The following is an 18,587-nucleotide window of genomic DNA, read 5'->3' as shown; positions in this document are numbered from 1 at the left end:
GACAGTTTTTCAGTCATTACCATGGTTACAAAGTTACTGTAACGTATATATAAATTTATTGTATTTTCAAAATAATATAAGCTGATAATTGAAAATTATTTGAAGCACACTATACTAAGTAGCAATTTTACAATATATGGATTGCGAATGAAAATATTGTTTCAAAATTCTGCACTCACGCCTAACGTCTTTTAATCAACTTTTTTTATCAGTCCATCATCCAACGGGTGTTAGCCCGATTACAGGATGAGGTACGCATAACCCACTAACCCCCAATGGAGCACTGAGGAGTAAAATGCCTTGCTCAGGGGCACAACACCGTGTTAGAATCTCGAACTCACGTCCTCCGACAGTGAGTCTATTATTCTGGACCTACCAGGTCTTCAACCGGGTCTTGAACCCACCATCATCTGATCATCTGATAGTGAGTCCGTTGCCCTAACCACATTTATTAATAACCATTAAGAAAAGCATATTTGTATGAAGGCATATAAGGATATTTTTATTTATCTTTATTTTTCAAAATTTCAACGTTAGTGACTATACATCGAAGATAAAAGACTTGCCATAAAGTTTACGTTAAGTACATAATATTTTACTTTAAACGTTTTTTTTAATGGTTATCGAATATTTGGAAGCTGCTGGGCGGATCTGATTGTTATAATTTTAATCCACAGAGATATAGACTATTGTTATGACAGGTTGGTCCAGGTTATGATAGGTTGGCCTAGATTATGACAGGTTGGTATAGGCATAGAGAAAGATAGATAGAGTGGCAACAGGTATTGTTTAAAGGTATACAGTCACCTGTAATCTAAATATGCCCATCTATGGTCAAAGGGCGTTCCTTGGTATTCAAAATGCCAATGTGAGGGCGCTGTTTTTAAAAAGCGGCCACCCGCTTAAAATCTGTGATTGGTTAGATTTTCTCTTTCCATGGCAACTGTGGCAAAATTGGAACAGGTGACTGTGTACCTTTAAGGCGTGAAGCGGTTACGTAACCCATCCATGTTCGCCTCGCCTCAGGTTGCTCTCGCCTCTCTTTTCCGAAGAGTGCCGACCATGAATCCTTCGGTAATTTTCGGATTTTCGCCAATTGTTAAGCGAAAGTATGTTCGGCAAAGTTTGTGTTGTTGTTGTCGTGTGGTGCTGAGCAGAATTGACGTGCTGGCGAAAACGGGAGTGTTTTGAGCTTCAGGAAAATGAGTTTTACCGTTTTAAAAATTCCTCTCATATTTTTATGAATATATAATGAGTGTGTTTGAACCAAATTTGAAAGTCTTTTATCGATACTGTCTGGTTTTACTCAATGGTTTACGGTCAGTCGTACCCTCTTTTACACGTGCGTCAAGGAAGGACATGTTTATGAAACTGCTTGCGTGTTATGTTTTGATTGGCGTGAAGCAGTGTTTCTGGCCTGAGAGCTCACGAAGTAACTATGGTTGCTACGCGACTGGCAGTACGATGCCATCTCGTCGTATTTTTCGCATAATCTCGTGTAATTATCAACCACAAACAAAGCCTCCAAAAAGTTTAACACCTTTGGAGCTCATTTTAATATGAAAAGCCAATAGTCTACCGAGACGACCATGGAACAAAAGACATGCAAGTGTTGCGACTCTGTCTATATGTTACTCTGTGGTATAGGTAATGACAGGTTGCTCTAGGGCTTTTGGTTATAATAGGTTGGTCTAGGTTATAACAGGCTGGTCTAGGTTATGACAGGTTTTCCTTTATCTGTTCAAATTGCTGTTTTATAGTGTGTGTGTGTGTTTATATACATACATATATATATATATATATATATATATATATATATATATATATATATATATATATATATATATATATATATATATATATATATATATATAGCCATAAACCGAGTAAGGTTTGTTTTCTTTTGTGATATTCAAATTACTTTACCGTTTTTGTATATTAATTTTAGAGGGTAATTTTAATGTCAAACTTCTTATTGATACGCATTTCCATACTAGGTATGTAAGCTTATTACACCTTATGTTTATGGGTAATTTTCGGGTGAATGAACTCCAATAATACATATTGGTGCAAGCGCGTAGCACCTGTTGATTGTAAGCGTTGGTACCAAAGAACATCAGGTTTTCAGGTATGACGTCACCGAAAGGGAACATGGCATTGTCTAATACGGCAAGACCGTGACTTTAAAGGACTTTTGCAAGCACGTGTTTTCTCGTCAGTGCTGTCACTGCATGTCATGATCGCCCACACACACACACACACACACACACACATATATATAATATATATATATATATATATATATATATATATATATATATATATATATATAGGTATAAGTAAAAGATCACAACTTCCACTGTCTTCCCAAATTTGCCTTCATATATGTACACCCGTTTAATTCCTGAAAAACTTAACGCTTACCCTATTTGTCAGTTCCTAATTTTTACTGGAAATCACTAGTTAAATTAAAAATGTTGTCACTTTTCTGACTTGTTTGTATATGTTGTGATCTAATTATTTCTTATAAAATAACATAAACAGAAAAAGTTGTACCGCCTTACTTTTTTAGTTAGCCACGGTCCTGAAGTACTCCTTGAAGTAAGCTGTTCTTCTCTCTGATTTGATGATTTCAATAAAACACACACACACATTCTGTCAGAGAATGATGGCATTTTTGCATGAGTTGTGCTCTGATTATTTATATAAAAATAAAAACAAAAAGTGAGTTCCCGTCTCATAACTTTAGTTAGGTGGTCCCAAAGTAGCCTTCCCCATAGTTTTACTACTGTCAACGGTCCCCTTTTGGCATCTTCTGATGATTTTTAACAAATCACATCCCTAAAACGTGTCAGGGAATATTGTCATTTCTCTTACTTTTGCATTAGTTGTGCTGTTATTTATTGTTACTGCAAAAATAAACAGAAAAAGGGTTTTATGGTCTTATTTTTTCATATTACGGTGTCCAAAAGGACGCCTACACCACGCTTTTTCTACCATTAATGAACTAGTTTTTTTTGTAATTTTGAGTTTCAGCAAACCACACGGCTAAAATTTATAAGGGAAAAATTGCCATTTTTCCGATTTTTAGCATATGCTGTGTAAGAGTGGACAAGAAAAGATGACGAAAAAAGAATAGCGTTCCCCTCCTAAAGTTATCAAAGCCACAACAAAACTGCTGAGTCAGCATTATTCGCAGGTTCTTTTGTCAAGAAAAGAACAATCTTGGGGCCGACTCGCAGCGATTTCGAAGCTGTTATCCAATTGGGTGGCTGAATCTTACCAATATAATGAAAACAATACAAATAGACTCCCTAAGTGGCTGTGAATAGTGACAATCGACCAATCAGATATAACCTTGCAAACACGCTGCGAGTCAGCCGCAATCTTGCCATTTCATCCCTAAATCTATCAAGGTGACATCACTTGTTGAATATCATTCTAAAATTACTTCTTATTCCAAGTCCTTTGTAAAAGATTCAAGAAATTAACAATATTACAAGGATATTTTCTTGCCAATGGAATTGGCTGATGACCTTGAAAGACCGGATGCTAACCATACATCTATTTATTATTTAGATACTGGATATGTGCATAGTACCTAGAGTTACAGGTGAATGAACTCAAATCTACATACAGTTGGAACAGCACCTGTTAATATAGTAGCATAGACACAGACCAGCATGGAAGTCGCAAGTGTTGATATAGCCGAACGAGAACATATCTGAAATTGTTTTGGGCAAGGAAGTGTCAATGCAAAGTTTATGCGATTTTCTGCTAGCTCTCTGCTTTCTCAGTTATCAGTGTCGTTACGTCAAGCCAAGTTGTCACATCATTTTCATCACTGTCGCATCTGTTGTCTTTGCTGAGCCAACGTCACTGCTGTGCTTTGTCGGTGTTGGTGGTATCCTGTCGAATGAAGCTGATTTATAAAATTTCCCGCGGTTCGTTGTATAGCGGGAAATGCTTGTCTGAACGTCGTAGTGACAGCCAATCAGAGGCGCCTGTTGGTCACGTGTTTAGGCGTATTTAACGTAAGCCAGGTGTTTAGGCTGACCATTCTAGGCCAGCACTCACTGCTTGTGCAACCACTTTCAGTATTCTCGTCATTTTTCTTCGCTAACGGAATTTGAGACATGGCAGCATCCGATTTGTCAGGTTTTGAGGACTTAATCCAAAAGCAAGTTTAAGAAGCCTTGTCCCAAAAGAGCACTCAACTTTTGGGTGATCTTGAGAAGTTGATGACTTCTCGGCTTGATTCGCTCAAGAAAGATCTAACTGCTAATCAGAAACTTCTAGCTGACACTCAGTTAACAGCGGTCAGAGATATGAAGAATTCGGAGGCTCCGTCCTTCCGTAAGAAGTACTGTGAGGAGCAATTTAAGTACAACCAGAGAGTTGCCGACAAAATGGATGAAGCTGCTCGTCAGTTGGACGAAATCAAAAGTGATCTTCCTAATCTACAAGCGGCGAAAGTTCAGATTGCGGAAGGTAGGAAGCTGGTGGGTCATAGACAGAAATTGATTCGTTTGGCGGATAATGAAGACTTGGGTTGGCGAGTGGTTAACGAATATGAAACCCACGAACTTGCGGAGGACTCCGATGACGAAAAGAGAATCTACAAGGCAGTTGCTCGAGCGCAGAGGAAATACAAGGAGGAATCCAGGAAGCGTCGAAACAAGAAAAGTTTCTATCTCGGAAACCGATGGAGTCCGTATTCGGAGTCTGCATCAACGTCTACCCGAGCCGGAGGGACGTCTAAGGGGTCATTTCATTTGTTCCCGGTAAAGTATTTCTGGACAACAATGTCGGAGAACAAATGACACATCATTTGAACATTATTAATAGGACTAAGCAGAGCCTATGTGTTATCCTTCTACCAATCAGACTCTTTGGTAACTTTCGTCCAATGACTGTGGACTATAATCTCCCGCCAAAAAAATGTTTATCCTTTGGTGTTCTATTACATTCGGTGCATGCGCTTTGGTGCCTTTACATGTAATTGCTACAGTTGTGTTCCGGTTGGCGCCTTTTCTATCTCACGGCGTGTTCCGTAATAAAGCTTGTGTTCTCAGCATGAACTGGTGTCGTTCGCAGTTCTGTGTATAAGTCAGACAAGAACCTTGATCATAAAACCCCATCACGACATTTTTTGGTGCCGAGACCAGGATAAGGATGTCTGACGAGGAGCAGCAACCAACTCAAGCCGAGCAAATGGCAACGAAATTGGCCAAGTTGAAACTCAAGCGCAGGGGACAACGTGCCCAAATGACGAGGCTGTTCAACCGTGCAGAACAACTCACATCAACGTTCGCTGCAGCTGAGAACAAGACTGAAGCTTACAGGATACTCACAGCATTGAACACTCAACTGACTCAGAAATACGAATCTTTAACTAAGATCGAAGAAGATATCTTAGATAATACGGATGAAGCAAGCTACGATGCTGCGAGCCAAGAATCCGGCGACTACATGTCCGAGATATTCGAGAGAAACGACAAGATCACTGATTTCATCAAAAACAACAAACCGAACAATGTGACTGGCCCATCGGCGAACTCCGACACCGCTACTCAAGACACATCGAAGAAAACGGTCGTATTACCGAAACTACAGCTGAAAACTTTCTCAGGAAACGTACTCGAGTGGGTGAGTTTCTACGACACTTTCAAATCGTCCATCCATAATGATAAGAACCTCGAGAACATTCAAAAGTTCACATACTTACGCAGCGTTTTAACTGATGAAGCTGCCCGTACGATTAGCGGTCTCGCCTTGACAAACTCCAACTACGACCATGCTTTAGAGCTACTCATCGAACGCTACGGACAGAATCATTTGATCATCGATGCGCACATGACTGCACTGTGGCAGATTCCTCAACCTACGAGTGACATTAACAGTCTGAGATTGTTTTATGACACATTAGAAAGTCATATTCGCGGTTTACAATCACTTGGCAAAGAAGAGAACGCTTATGGAGAACTTCTCATTCCCATGATTCGAGATAAACTACCTAACAATATTCGGAAACAGATTGCAAGAGATCACGGAAACAAGGCTTGGACTTTACCAGAGTTGCGCAAAGCCATCCTACGGGAAATCGACGCCATTCAAGCCGGAGTTCCACTCGATGAGTTATCGGTTGCGGACACAGCAACACAGCCTAATATGACCGCTTCATTTCATACTAGGGCCGCATCTACGCGCACAACAAAGCCTTTGAGAATCAAAACATGCGTGTTTTGTAAGGGAAATCACTACACAAGTGATTGCCAAGTTGTCACCGACCCGAAACGTCGCTTAGACATTGTCAAACGCGATCGTCTCTGTTACAATTGCCTTGGAAAGCATCGCGTGAGCGATTGCAAGTCTCGTTACACTTGCAAGATCTGCAAGCGTAAACATCACTCTACCCTTCATGACACCAAATCAGCTACAACGTCTGAGAAAAGGGAACTTCTGAAGTTCATGTGGCATTGGCGAAGACAGACGACACAAAGGGGAAATCTACACCCAACGGATCGGTTTCTCCTCTAGACGGCAGTCATTCCTATGTCGGTCGGCGATAGGAAACCTATCAACGCTACCGTGCTGTTTGACGATGGGTCCAACAGAACTTTTATCACGCAGCGATTTGCTGACAAACTCAACTTGAAATCGGACACTCATGAGAACGTGAGCCTGTCAACATTCGGGGACAATTCGAAACAAATTCATTCCATGAAAAGTGCAATGGTAACTTTGCACGAACAGAATGGGCATACCAGTACTGTCAACGCCCTGATAATTCCCGAGATTTCGTCCAACCTATTCAACCACGTGTCAGCAGAAATACTCAACTCAGACCATCTCGGGGATTAAAGCTTGCCCACCCAGTTTCCAATGTTAAAACTATGGAAATTGATGTACTCATCGGAGCTGATCAATATTGGAACTTTGTTGGAAACCATATCGTGCGCGGGGCAGGTCCAACTGCAATATCATCTAAGTTCGGCTACTTGTTGTCCGGTCCTACTGGAAAGCGTGGGAAATTGGACTCTGACATTAATATTCATCACGTGAACGTGAGAAACACACACCGACGATGACATACGAAACTGGTGGAATTTAGAGCTCATCGGAGTGAAGGCAGACTCGCAAAATGATGAAAATACCGACTTCGAAACATATCGGGACACTCATCTACGTGTTGAAAATGGTAAATACATTGCCCGTTTACCATGGAAAACTGATCATCCGCCACTGCCTTCAAACTATGCGGCAACTGAAAATCGCACGCGCGCTATGGTTCGCCGTTTGGCCCCTGACTTAACGAAGAGATATGACGATATCATCACCGATCAACTGCGCCGAGACTTCGTCGAGAAGATTCAAGATGACAACAAAACTGAAGGACATTATTTGCCGCATCGAGCTGTCAAGAAGGACTCAGTTACCACTCCAATACGTATTGTATACGACTGCAGTAGCAAACAAAATGCTGACTCGGCAAGTCTAAACGACTGTCTTCAAACTGGGCCGTCATTAATCAATGATTTACCTGCCATTTTGCTACGATTTCGCGCTAACCGAATCGCTTTCGTCAGTGACATTGAAAAGGCATTCTTAAACATACGTCTAGAGGAAGACGAGCGTCAATACACCAAATTCTTTGGTTATCGGACACTCGTGATCCCGAAAGTCCATTTGATGTTTATCAGTTCAAGTCTGTTCTGTTTGGGGCGGCTTGTTCCCCATTCATGCTCAACGCTGTAATCAAGACCCACTTGGAAAGTAACGCCTCCATACCGATTGCTGATGACCTCAAACATAATATTTATGTTGACAATGTGATAGACGGTGCCAAGTCTGATGAAAAGGCCGTGTCATATTACAACGACGCAAACCACCTCATGCAGTCGTGTGGGTTTAAGCTACGCTCATGGACGTCCAACAGTGAACGACTATGTGAACTCGCAAAACAGGATGATATCTACGAACCCTCCATGATGTACCAGTACTCGGCCTGCGTTGGGAGCCAGAAAGCGACACGATGACCTACTCAGAAAATAATAGCGAGCCTATTCCAAATGAATTGATAACGAAACGAGATGTTCTCAGTTCCTCCGCTACACTGTACGACCCACTGGGCTTCGTAGCTCCAGTTCACATCAAAGCTAAACTCTTTGTGCAGTCACTATGGAAACGCGGGCTCCCTTGGGACGAACCGCTCGATGCTGAATTGAACTCTCAATGGATACAGATCGCAGCGGACTTGAATGCTACACGCAAGACGACAATAAACCGCCAATACTTCTCAGGAATCAAGATAACGACGACTGCGAAGTTCATGTTTTCGCTGACTCCAGCACTACCGCCTACGGAGCTGTAGTTTATCTCCGCAGTTCAAGTGAAACTTCTATCGTTATGGCCAAGGCACGCGTCGCCCCAACGTCCGATTTGTCACTGCCTCGGTTAGAACTGATGGCCGCCCTGATTGCACTCGACTCAGCAAATTCGTAATAAACGCTCTCTCCGGCAAGATAAACATTACACAGCGGTATCTCTGGTCGGACAGTCAAATTGCGTTGTATTGGATCAACAGTGTCAAGAAGCTGCCGATCTTCGTAAGGAATCGCGTCAAGGAGATCAATGGTTTTCGTCACATCTACAAATATTGCCCCTCCGCTGACAACCCAGCTGATTTGTTAACTCGAGGCATTACTTCTGATCAACTAGCCAATTCTACTCTATGGTGGAATGGCCCTACTTGGTTGAAAGAAAATGGAGACTGGCCAATCTGTGAACTGTTTGATAGCGCAGTACACCATATCGCTACAACGGACGACTTCATGATCGAGCCTCACACACAAATCGATGCTGAGGTTGCCGACAAAATGCAACACGTTGAGGATCTTTCTCGCCGATCCACTGAGAGCATCTGCTCATCAAACACGGAAATCGACCCCGCAATTGACGTTGGCATACAATACGCGGTGGACATTACTCGTTTCAGCTCGTTAGACAAACTATTCCGCGTTACTTCGTATGTATTTCGTTTCAAATCTCGACTGCAGCGAAAGAGAGACACGCCGTCAGGAGCAGTCTCACCGGACGAGATACGACATGCTGAACAAATCTGGATTAAAGACGTACAATCTGAGATATATACAGACACTATTCATTCCATGAGGATGAATGTGAAGAGGTTCGGACCGTTGGTTCAACAACTTAACCTATTTCTCGATAACGAGGGCACACTTCGATGTGGCAGCCGTGTACACAATGCAGCATTGGACTATGTCACGAAATTTCCAGCGTTGCTGCCTTCCCACCATGAATTCACTAAACTGGTCGTTCTGAAAGCACACGAACGCGTATTCCATGGAGGAGTCCAGTCGACTGTAACACAAATTCGTCAACAGTACTGGATACCGAAAATACGACGTATCGTTAGCAAGATTCTTCACAACTGTGTTACCTGTCTTAAAGTTGAAGGAAAGCCGTACACTAACCCAGTCCAAGCTCCGCTGCCTGCATATCGCGTGAACATCACCCCTCCATTCAGTGTGACGGGGGTCGACTTCACGGGGGCTCTCCTCACCAAGGCTATTGATGGTAAACAAAACAAGGCATACGTGTGCCTGTTTACCTGTGCGGTTACACGGGCCATACACTTGGAATTGGTACCGGATTTGACGACTAAAACATTTCTACTTGCGTTTCGCCGTTTTGCTGCAAGACGATCCCTGCCTAGCCGAATGTTATCCGACAACGCCTCGACGTACATCTCTGGAGCCGAGGAGATACGCTCCTTGCTCGACACGCCTGATGTTCGAGATTATCTCTCATCTCAGCGAGTGAAATGGACTTTCATACCCAAACGTGCGCCGTGGTTTGGCGGCTTTTGGGAGCGGCTCATAAGTCTCACGAAGAATGCGATTAAAAAGGTTCTCGGTCGATCATTCATCACGTATGATGAGCTTGCTACCGTCGTCACCGAAATTGAGACTGTATTAAATGATCGCCCACTCACCTTCGTTTCATCAAGTGCGGATGATGACGTTAGCCTGACCCCAAATCACCTGTTACATGGTAGAAGCTTGACCTCACTACCATACATCACAGTCTCCGATGAAGAAATCGAAGACCCGACTTTTGGAAACCACAATGATGTTAACAGACGTTACGCACATTTGTCAAATCTCCAACAACAGTTCTGGAAGCGGTGGTCAACCGAGTATTTGACAGCTTTGAGAGAACGTCACTCCGGTTCCGGAAACAAGCACAATGTAATTAAAGTGGGAGATGTGGTACTGATCCATAGTGATATCGATCGTAGGATGAAATGGCAGCTCGGGACTGTGAAGAGACTTGTTTATGGACGTGACAAGTTGGTGCGATCAGCTGAAATCTCCACCGCCAGGGGACACACCAACCGCCCTATACACAAGTTATACGCCCTTGAGGTAGCCTCTCAAGAATTATCATCATCTGAAGACAAAGATGTGAACGAGCGGGAAGACATCCATCGGCAAGAAATTTCAGCTGAGAAAACCAATGACCCGCCCGAGTCGGGGAGACCGTCCAGAGATGCGGCCATTGCAGCCAGGATGAGAATATCCGAACTTTCATAAATTGTTGTAACTGTTGAGACTCTTTGAAATTTCTAAGTTTTTGTTCAACGAATCATTTATTGATAATTCATATTGAAAGTGTTCAAGATTATCTTTCGTCGCCGGGAGAATGTCGGAGAACAAATGACACATCATTTGAACATTATTAATAGGACTAAGCAGAGCCTATGTGTTATCCTTCTACCAATCAGACTCTTTGGTAACTTTCGTCCAATGACTGTGGACTATAATCTCCCGCCAAAACAATGTTTATCCTTTGGTGTTCTATTACATTCGGTGCATGCGCTTTGGTGCCTTACATGTAATTGCTACAGTTGTGTTCCGGTTGGCGCCTTTTTATCTCACGGCGTGTTCCGTAATAAAGCTGTGTGTTCTCAGCATGAACTGGTGTCGTTCGCAGTTCTGTGTATAAGTCAGACAAGAACCTTGATCATAAAACCCCATCACGACAAACAATAGGTCTGCCAAGAGACACGCTAATATCGTCGAAGCAGAATTAGGTAAGTTATTAGCTAAGAGTTGTGTTGCAGAGGTTGACAGCGTGCCTCGTGTTGTGAATCCTTTGACGGTAGCAGTGAATAAGGTAGGTAAGAAACGATTGGTGCTTGACTGCAGGCACGTAAACTTGTTTTTGTACAAGTTCAAGTTTCGGTTAGAGGGCGTAGATATTGCTCGACAGATGTTCGGAAAGGGTACACACCTTTTTTCTTTCGATATAAAGTCCGCTTATCATCATATTGAAATTTTTGGCGGACATTGGCAGTATCTCGGCTTTGCCTGGTCAATTGACGGTGTGCTACGTTACTTTGTTTTCAAAGTTTTGCCGTTTGGGATTTCCACAGCGCCGTATATCTTCACCAAAGTTACCCGTACCATGGTGAATTGGTGGAGGAGTCAGGGTATCAAGGTAATTATGTATATTGATGATGGCATTGGGGGCGATGCAGACATGGATGGCGCTTGCCAGGCAAGTGCGCAGGTAAGGGATGATATCGGGAAGTTTGGTTTCCTGCTAGCTCCAGAAAAGTGTCAATGGCAACCCCAGGTCATAGTGGGATGGTTAGGTAACATGATCCAGGGAATGATTTTCGTGTCCGACGACCGAATTAGCATTCTAGAAGGGAAACTGAAAGGTGTTATCCAAGCTATTGCTTCAGGTAAGACGTGTTTTCGGGCAAGGGACCTTGCTGCTATCATTGGTCATATCATTTCTATGCAAGGGGGAATAGGACCGCTTGTACGTCTCAGTTCACGTTATATGTATACTTGCCTTGAGCAAAAAGCTGGTTGGGACTCTATTGTTGTCGTCAATAGTTTAGTTTTAGACGAGATGATATTCTGGTTGAAGAATGTACGTGAAATAAACGGGACGGCGCTGATTGGCAGTAGCGACCATGCTATGCGCGCATTTAGCGACGCATCAACTGTTGGTTACGGTGGGTATATTGTGAACGTTGGGCAAAGTGAAACCATGGGTCGGTGGTCGACTGTGGAAAGCCTGAAAAGTTCTACATGGCGAGAGCTTGAGGCTGTGTATCGCGTTATGCGGAATAACGAGAATTGCCTAAAAGGGCAAAGCGTGCAATGGTGCACTGATAACCAGAATGTGGTTCGTATACTGCGAGCGGGCAGTTGAGTGTCAGAGTTGCAGGAGCTGGCACTGAAAATATATGATTTTTGTCGAACATTGCAGTTAGACATGCTGCCAGAGTGGGTACCGAGGGAACACAATAGGTACGCCGATTGTCTGAGTAGGCGCACAGACCCTGATGACTGGGGTGTACAGGTAAGTGTGTTCAAGGCCCTGGATAATGAGTGGGGTCCTGACTCGGTGGATAGATTTGCCACTGGTTACAATGCCAAGTGTGCAAGATTTAATTCTTTGTATTGGTGTCCGGGTACGGAAGCAGTGGATGCTTTTTCGCAGAACTGGGGTTCGGACAATAATTGGTTGGTCCCGCCACCGGACTTAATTCTCAGAACACTTACAAAATTAGAATCTGACAGGGCTGAGGGGACGATCGTATGTCCTCGCTGGACGTCTGCTCCATTTTGGCCCTTGTTATGCCCTAACAACGGTAAGTTCGCAGTTTTCGTGAAGGAAGTTCGAGTGTTGCCTAAAGTTGGCATAATTAGCAAAGGCAGGGGCGATAATGGCATTTTCGATGGCAGAGTTTTAGCTTTTAATTTGCTTGCAATGCATATTTGGTTTGATGGGTCATGACGGGCGTTGGCCTTTGATATTAGATAAACATCCGATTAATATTCCTCACTTTCGGATGTTTTCATTTATATTGCAGGGTCAAACTTAAAGGAAGGCGTCACTACGGTTGCAGATAGCCACAAGGTCAACAGTGACGGCCTTCAAAATGAAGACTTGCGAAGACTTGCAGGGAAACTACCCCATTATTTATTGCAGTCGAGAAGCGACAGAACAGTGAAAAAGTATTTTGCCTATTTTCAGAAATGGACGAATTTTATTTGTTCTCGTGGAGAGGAAGCTCTTCCGGCCAATCCCATCCACGTGGCTTTGTTCGTCACACACCTGTTGGAAACTCGGGCTTCAGCTGCAGTTATTTCCAGCCACGTGTACAGTATCAAATGGGCTCATACGGTGGCAGGTCATACTGATCCTACAAAACATCCATTCATTATGAATTTAATGGAAACTGCAAAGCGTATCCGTCAACCGACGAGATCCCGGAGGGACCCAGTCACAGCGTCGGAAGTCCGTGCCCTTTGCGAGAAATATAAGAACAGTACAGACGTTTTAGTTTTACGTGATTTGTGTATGATTTTGTTATGTTTTTCTGGTTTTTTGCGTTTTGATGAAGCAAGCAATTTACGTTGTTGCGACGTTACAGTCGATTTTGATCATTTAAGTGTGTGTATTTTGCATAGCAAAACTGACCAGTACCGTCAGGGTGATAGTGTAGTTATTGCTAAGATTTCTTCTGTTGCTTGCCCTCACGCTATGTTACAAAGGTATGCGTCTGCTGCTGCGATTGATTTTTTAAGTACTGTTTTTCTTTTTAAGCCCATTGTTCATTGCAAGTCTGGTAGGGGGTTAATTCGGCAAAACAAAAAAACTGAGCTATACACGGGCTCGGGAAACCATTGTTGGTCGTTTGCAGGAAGTTTGCGGTCTTGACCGGCGCCTGGGTTTGCATTCATTGAGGGCAGGGGGCGCCACAGCGGCGGCCAATGCTGACGTTGGTGATAGATGCTGGAAGCGTCATGGTCGTTGGAAGTCCGACACGGCCAAAGATGGTTACGTTGTTGATTCTCTTGCTCATCGGCTTCTGGTGACCAAAAAGTTAGGCTTGCAGCAATTTTATTGGGGGGGGGGGGGCGTTTCCCTTCCCGTTCTTTAGTTTTTCTATGTGTCGGCGTCTGGCAACCTACCATTAATATGGGTATTTGTGTGTTTGTGTGTACGCAGTGTGAGCGTGCGAACGTAGTTAAGACATAAAATTTCCCGCGGTTCGTTGTATAGCGGGAAATGCTTGTCTGAACGTCGTAGTGACAGCCAATCAGAGGCGCCTGTTGGTCACGTGTTTAGGGGTATTTAACGTAAGCCAGGTGTTTAGGCTGACCATTCTAGGCCAGCACTCACTGCTTGTGCAGCCACTTTCAAAATTAGGTGTTATTGATGATGCAGAGTTATGAAATTTTAAAAATATTTTGAGTTTGCATTTAATGTCGACAAGTAAGGATGACACCCGAATCCTCCCCTAAGCGCATTTGACATTGCGTCGGGTACAGGTTTCCAGGATTTTTTCAAATATACGTTTGTTTTTTTGTCTGGTTTTTCCTGGGCGGTCTTATGCACTGGAAAAGGGGCGTTGTGCTGTTATGTATTTTTTCCCCCAGAAAGTACTTTTCTGTCTATAATGCTCGACAGTTTTTTTGTTTTTGTGGAATAAATGAGACCGACTGGCACTCGGTGACGGCGTCTGGCAACCTACCATTAATATTGGGTATTTGTGTGTTTGTGTGTACGCAGTGTGAGCGTGCGAACGTAGTTAAGACGCTTAGTTTCAGTGAGTTTGCCAGATATTGCATCAAAGTTTGCGTGCGGTAGTTTCATTCAGCAACAACTTGCACACCTGTTGACAGGGAGCAGTTGCCAATACTTGTGTCTGCAGTTACCTCAACGTGCGCACCTCGAAAGAAAAAAAACTGTTAAACAGATGAACAAACTGTTACGGAGAAATCGTGAGTAATCCCACATCACCCAGTATCTCCTACTGAATTTATGATTTGTGCATAGGTTTTACTCAAAGCTTTCCGCCGTATTATTGGAGTTTATCCTAAAGCTTTTTGAGTTTGTTCGAATTATCTGTGTGTTCTTCAATGCAGAACTCAGACCGGTTAACTATTTTTAAAATTATAAAACTTTTTAACAAGAAGCGAAAAGAATTACTAACAAAACATTAAAACAGGCTAAGAAACTAAAGAAAAAAGAGGTTTTGTCGGTTCCCAAGTTTATCATTTATAAATATGATCAATCTTCACTTGCATAAGGTATTTTCATCAGTTACAGTACAATAATTATACATCGGTACAGTACAATGCCTATATCTCGTACAGTACAAGGCCTATATATCGGTTCCAGTACAAGGTCTACAGTATATATCGTACAGTACAATTCTTACACATCAGTACAGTACAAGGCCTATATATCGGTATAGTACAAGGCCTCTATATCGGTAGAGTACAAGGCCTTTATATCGGTACAGTACAAGGCCTATACATCGGTACAGTAAAAGGTCTGCAGTATATATCGTACAATACAAGGCATATATATCGGTACAGTACAATGCTTATACATCAGTACTGTACAAGGCCTATATATCGGTACAGTACAATGCTTATACATCAGTATAGTACAAGGCCTATATATCGGTACAGTACAAGGCCTATATATCGGTACAGTACAAGGCCTATATATCGGTACAGTACAAGGCCTATATATCGGTACAGTACAAGGCTTACAAGGCCAAACATTTTTTATCTTCTCAGCAGCTAGACACAATTATGACGATAAATTAGCGAGTAAATGGAAAACTTACGCGATCGTACTGCACCCCCTCAAAAACTAGCACAGTGTTCCCCTACGTAGAAATACGTCAGTCAGCCAGCTTGGACAATCAAGACTTGCCTGTTCGAAGAAGCATATTAACATGTTTGCTTTCTCGTTAAAGGGGCAGTCTTCAGTCCCTGGTTTTCGGAGTAGTTCTTGCTGACATTGAGTACTTCATGGTGTTAGCCCTTTGTTTACCATTTCAAATTTTTATCAAGTTGTTGAATTTGCTTTTAGATAAAGCTCATAAATGTCTTGACCCTTTAAGCAACATTGATAGTACCGCGTGTCGGAATTCGTCACAAAAAATTGGTTTGATTGATTAATTGATTTATTGATGAAATATTACCCATTTTCCTATGTAAATCAATAACGATTCCACATTAAAGCCGAAGCCATGATCAAACTCTCGCCTTTCTCATTAGGCGTTAGTTCATAGTTTTTCTTTGAAATGTCATCAAGTTTTTCAGTTTCTTTTCAGATAAAGCTGACAAACAACTATACCTTTGTAAATGAAGTAATATTATATGCATATCACTGTATAACATTCACACAATTGATATCATCAATGAATAAAATACATCATTCCAAGTACAAAGTTATCTACTCCTATTCTGTCTCAGGTAATTTTCAAGAACAATCTCAATGGAGACATCACAAGAGTTCAAACCAAATTTGAATGCAAGGCATAAGGCTGGTTTCAGATAAAACAATTTGATGAAAATGAGAAAATTTGTTCCTAAAATTGGTACATGCAAATTCTATCGTTACATGAATAGATCTAATTAAAAGTTCAATAAACCAAATTTAAAAACCATCGGACATGTTTTTTAGCAATAAAGATTTTGATCAGACCTGAAAAAGTGGCCCAAAGAATTTTTACATCGCAATTTCATCATCAACTTTGAATAAATCGAAATAAGATCAGCCCTAGAAACCTACAAACCTAGCTATCTGACATGCAATTTTTAAAATGTAAATGTTTTGCACAAATATGACAAGATGCGCCTAAAAATTACGTAAAGCAGATTTCATCATCACTGGTTTAAATCTGATTCAGAAAATAATCATTTATGACCTATGAAATCAAATTTGACAGCTATCGAACAATATATGATTTCAGACGTGTCATTACGAAAAATGAAGAAAATCTTAAAGCGTTGAACAAATCTATATAAAGGAGTCTCTGAGAACAAATGTACACAATGAAAAATTCTATTTAACCGTTCCTTGTAAGACATTCCCGCATACCAAGTCACTTGCTTGATGCGGTCACTGACAGCAAAGTATTTTACTGGTTTTGCATGGAGAAAAGCGTAATCAGACTTTATGGATTCACTACACTGTCATTCTAGTATTTCATTGATAGTTAAATCTCAAGAATGTGAACATTTTCTTAGCTTGACATGCATTGCCTATACATCAATATAGGCCAGTTGCAATGAGTACTAGTATCAAATTGATATTTCATTTATCATGTACTTGACTGTCCAACTCCGACTGTATGGAACATTTTTATTGACCAAGTGTCGCAGCTGATTTAAGTGTAGGGATATTATGATTCTTGCTTTGTCTCAAGGGCAGAAAAAAAATACGCAAGGCAAACAAGCAAAATGGCAGCGTATCATTGCAAATTTGTTGGATCATTGTTTCCAGAATGTTTAACACTGAAATAAAAACGTGATGCCGATTGAAGATGTACGTCTGAGTTGATGAGGGCGCACTGACAGGTGTTCGAAGAAAGACCTTAAATTACACGTTTTGTCAATTTGACCAATTACGAGCAAAGAAAACATTAAAACAAGCTAAGACTAATTTAACCTAACCAGTCTGAGTAATCGTCAGTTTGTTTGCGGAGAGAGTGGGGATTTTTGTTGCATGTTGCTCTTGTACGGCCCCGCTGTATTTAGATTTACAATCAAATTTGAAATCATACTTTGGATTATCAAATGAATATTCCGTGCAACTTTATTTCTGGAGTAACTCAAGGATATAGGCGTTTTTAATATTATGAATATTTGAAGCCCTCGGTAAGTTAGTACAGCAAATGAAGCTCAACAACAGTATGGTCTTTGTAATGATTAATGAACCTATTAACTTAGAATGCGCCTCCAGAACAAATATTCGGACTCTCAAACTTTTTTTCTCTGATCCACCTACTTTTGGCGGTTCATTTTGAAGCCCTTTGGGTAAGAAAAACTTTCACCGTCTTAGTTTTCTGCAATCGAAAATTTCATTTTTCCACATAGAGTTAACACAGGAATGACGGCATTTTGAATTTCAAATATCGGTAAAGCTTGGATAATTTGTTTCTGTAGTTCCAAAATTTGCACACATACATGGTGACCCGAGATTTTTATTCTTGATTTTGAAAGTGTATAGTTGAAAGATTACTTGAGGAAAATTTGATCAAAAGTTTAATCTTTACTTTCGAGTCGCATACTACTTCAGTACTTCAACCGTTCTGTCGCTCTATCACCCACACAGCGCTGTTCGGATATAAACATACATGTGATAAGGATTGTTGTCTTCTATCTTCGGTTTATTTCAATTTTAATCCATTATGCTTTTCTCTTTTATTGACGTGATTTCGTTACGTTGTGATTTTTCGTGATTTGACGCCGCATCATCGTTATGCATGGAAAATAAGACAAATCACAGAATAGAGATCTGAAGCCAGTTTAGCAAAATGAAATAAATCTCAATTGAGTGTTTAAACACTGTGCATTATTGCATCAGTTTAAGAAGTTACAAATCTCGACTAGTATGCAATTTTGATTATTTCAGTGAAAAGTATCTATAAAAAAAACAACCTGTGAAAATATTCGGCCACTAAAAGTATTGCGAGCGAACAGGTAAAACCGTAACATCTGTACCAATGT

At 41.5% G+C, this 18,587-nt stretch overlaps 1 long non-coding RNA gene across 1 annotated transcript; it reads left to right on the top strand.

Moving 5' to 3' along the window:
• The first annotated feature begins 11,228 nt into the window (after positions 1 to 11,228).
• Positions 11,229 to 14,593, top strand: LOC139116250 (uncharacterized). Its single transcript, XR_011548268.1, has 2 exons — positions 11,229 to 12,405; positions 12,920 to 14,593. It is a non-coding gene; the product is annotated as an uncharacterized lncRNA (long non-coding RNA).
• Positions 14,594 to 18,587: the final 3,994 nt, after the last annotated feature.

This window comes from Ptychodera flava, chromosome 17 (assembly GCF_041260155.1).
Source record: "Ptychodera flava strain L36383 chromosome 17, AS_Pfla_20210202, whole genome shotgun sequence".
NCBI lineage: Eukaryota > Metazoa > Hemichordata > Enteropneusta > Ptychoderidae > Ptychodera > Ptychodera flava.
The sequence above is the reverse complement of the archived record's forward strand: the minus strand, read 5'-3'. Positions and strand labels throughout refer to the sequence as shown.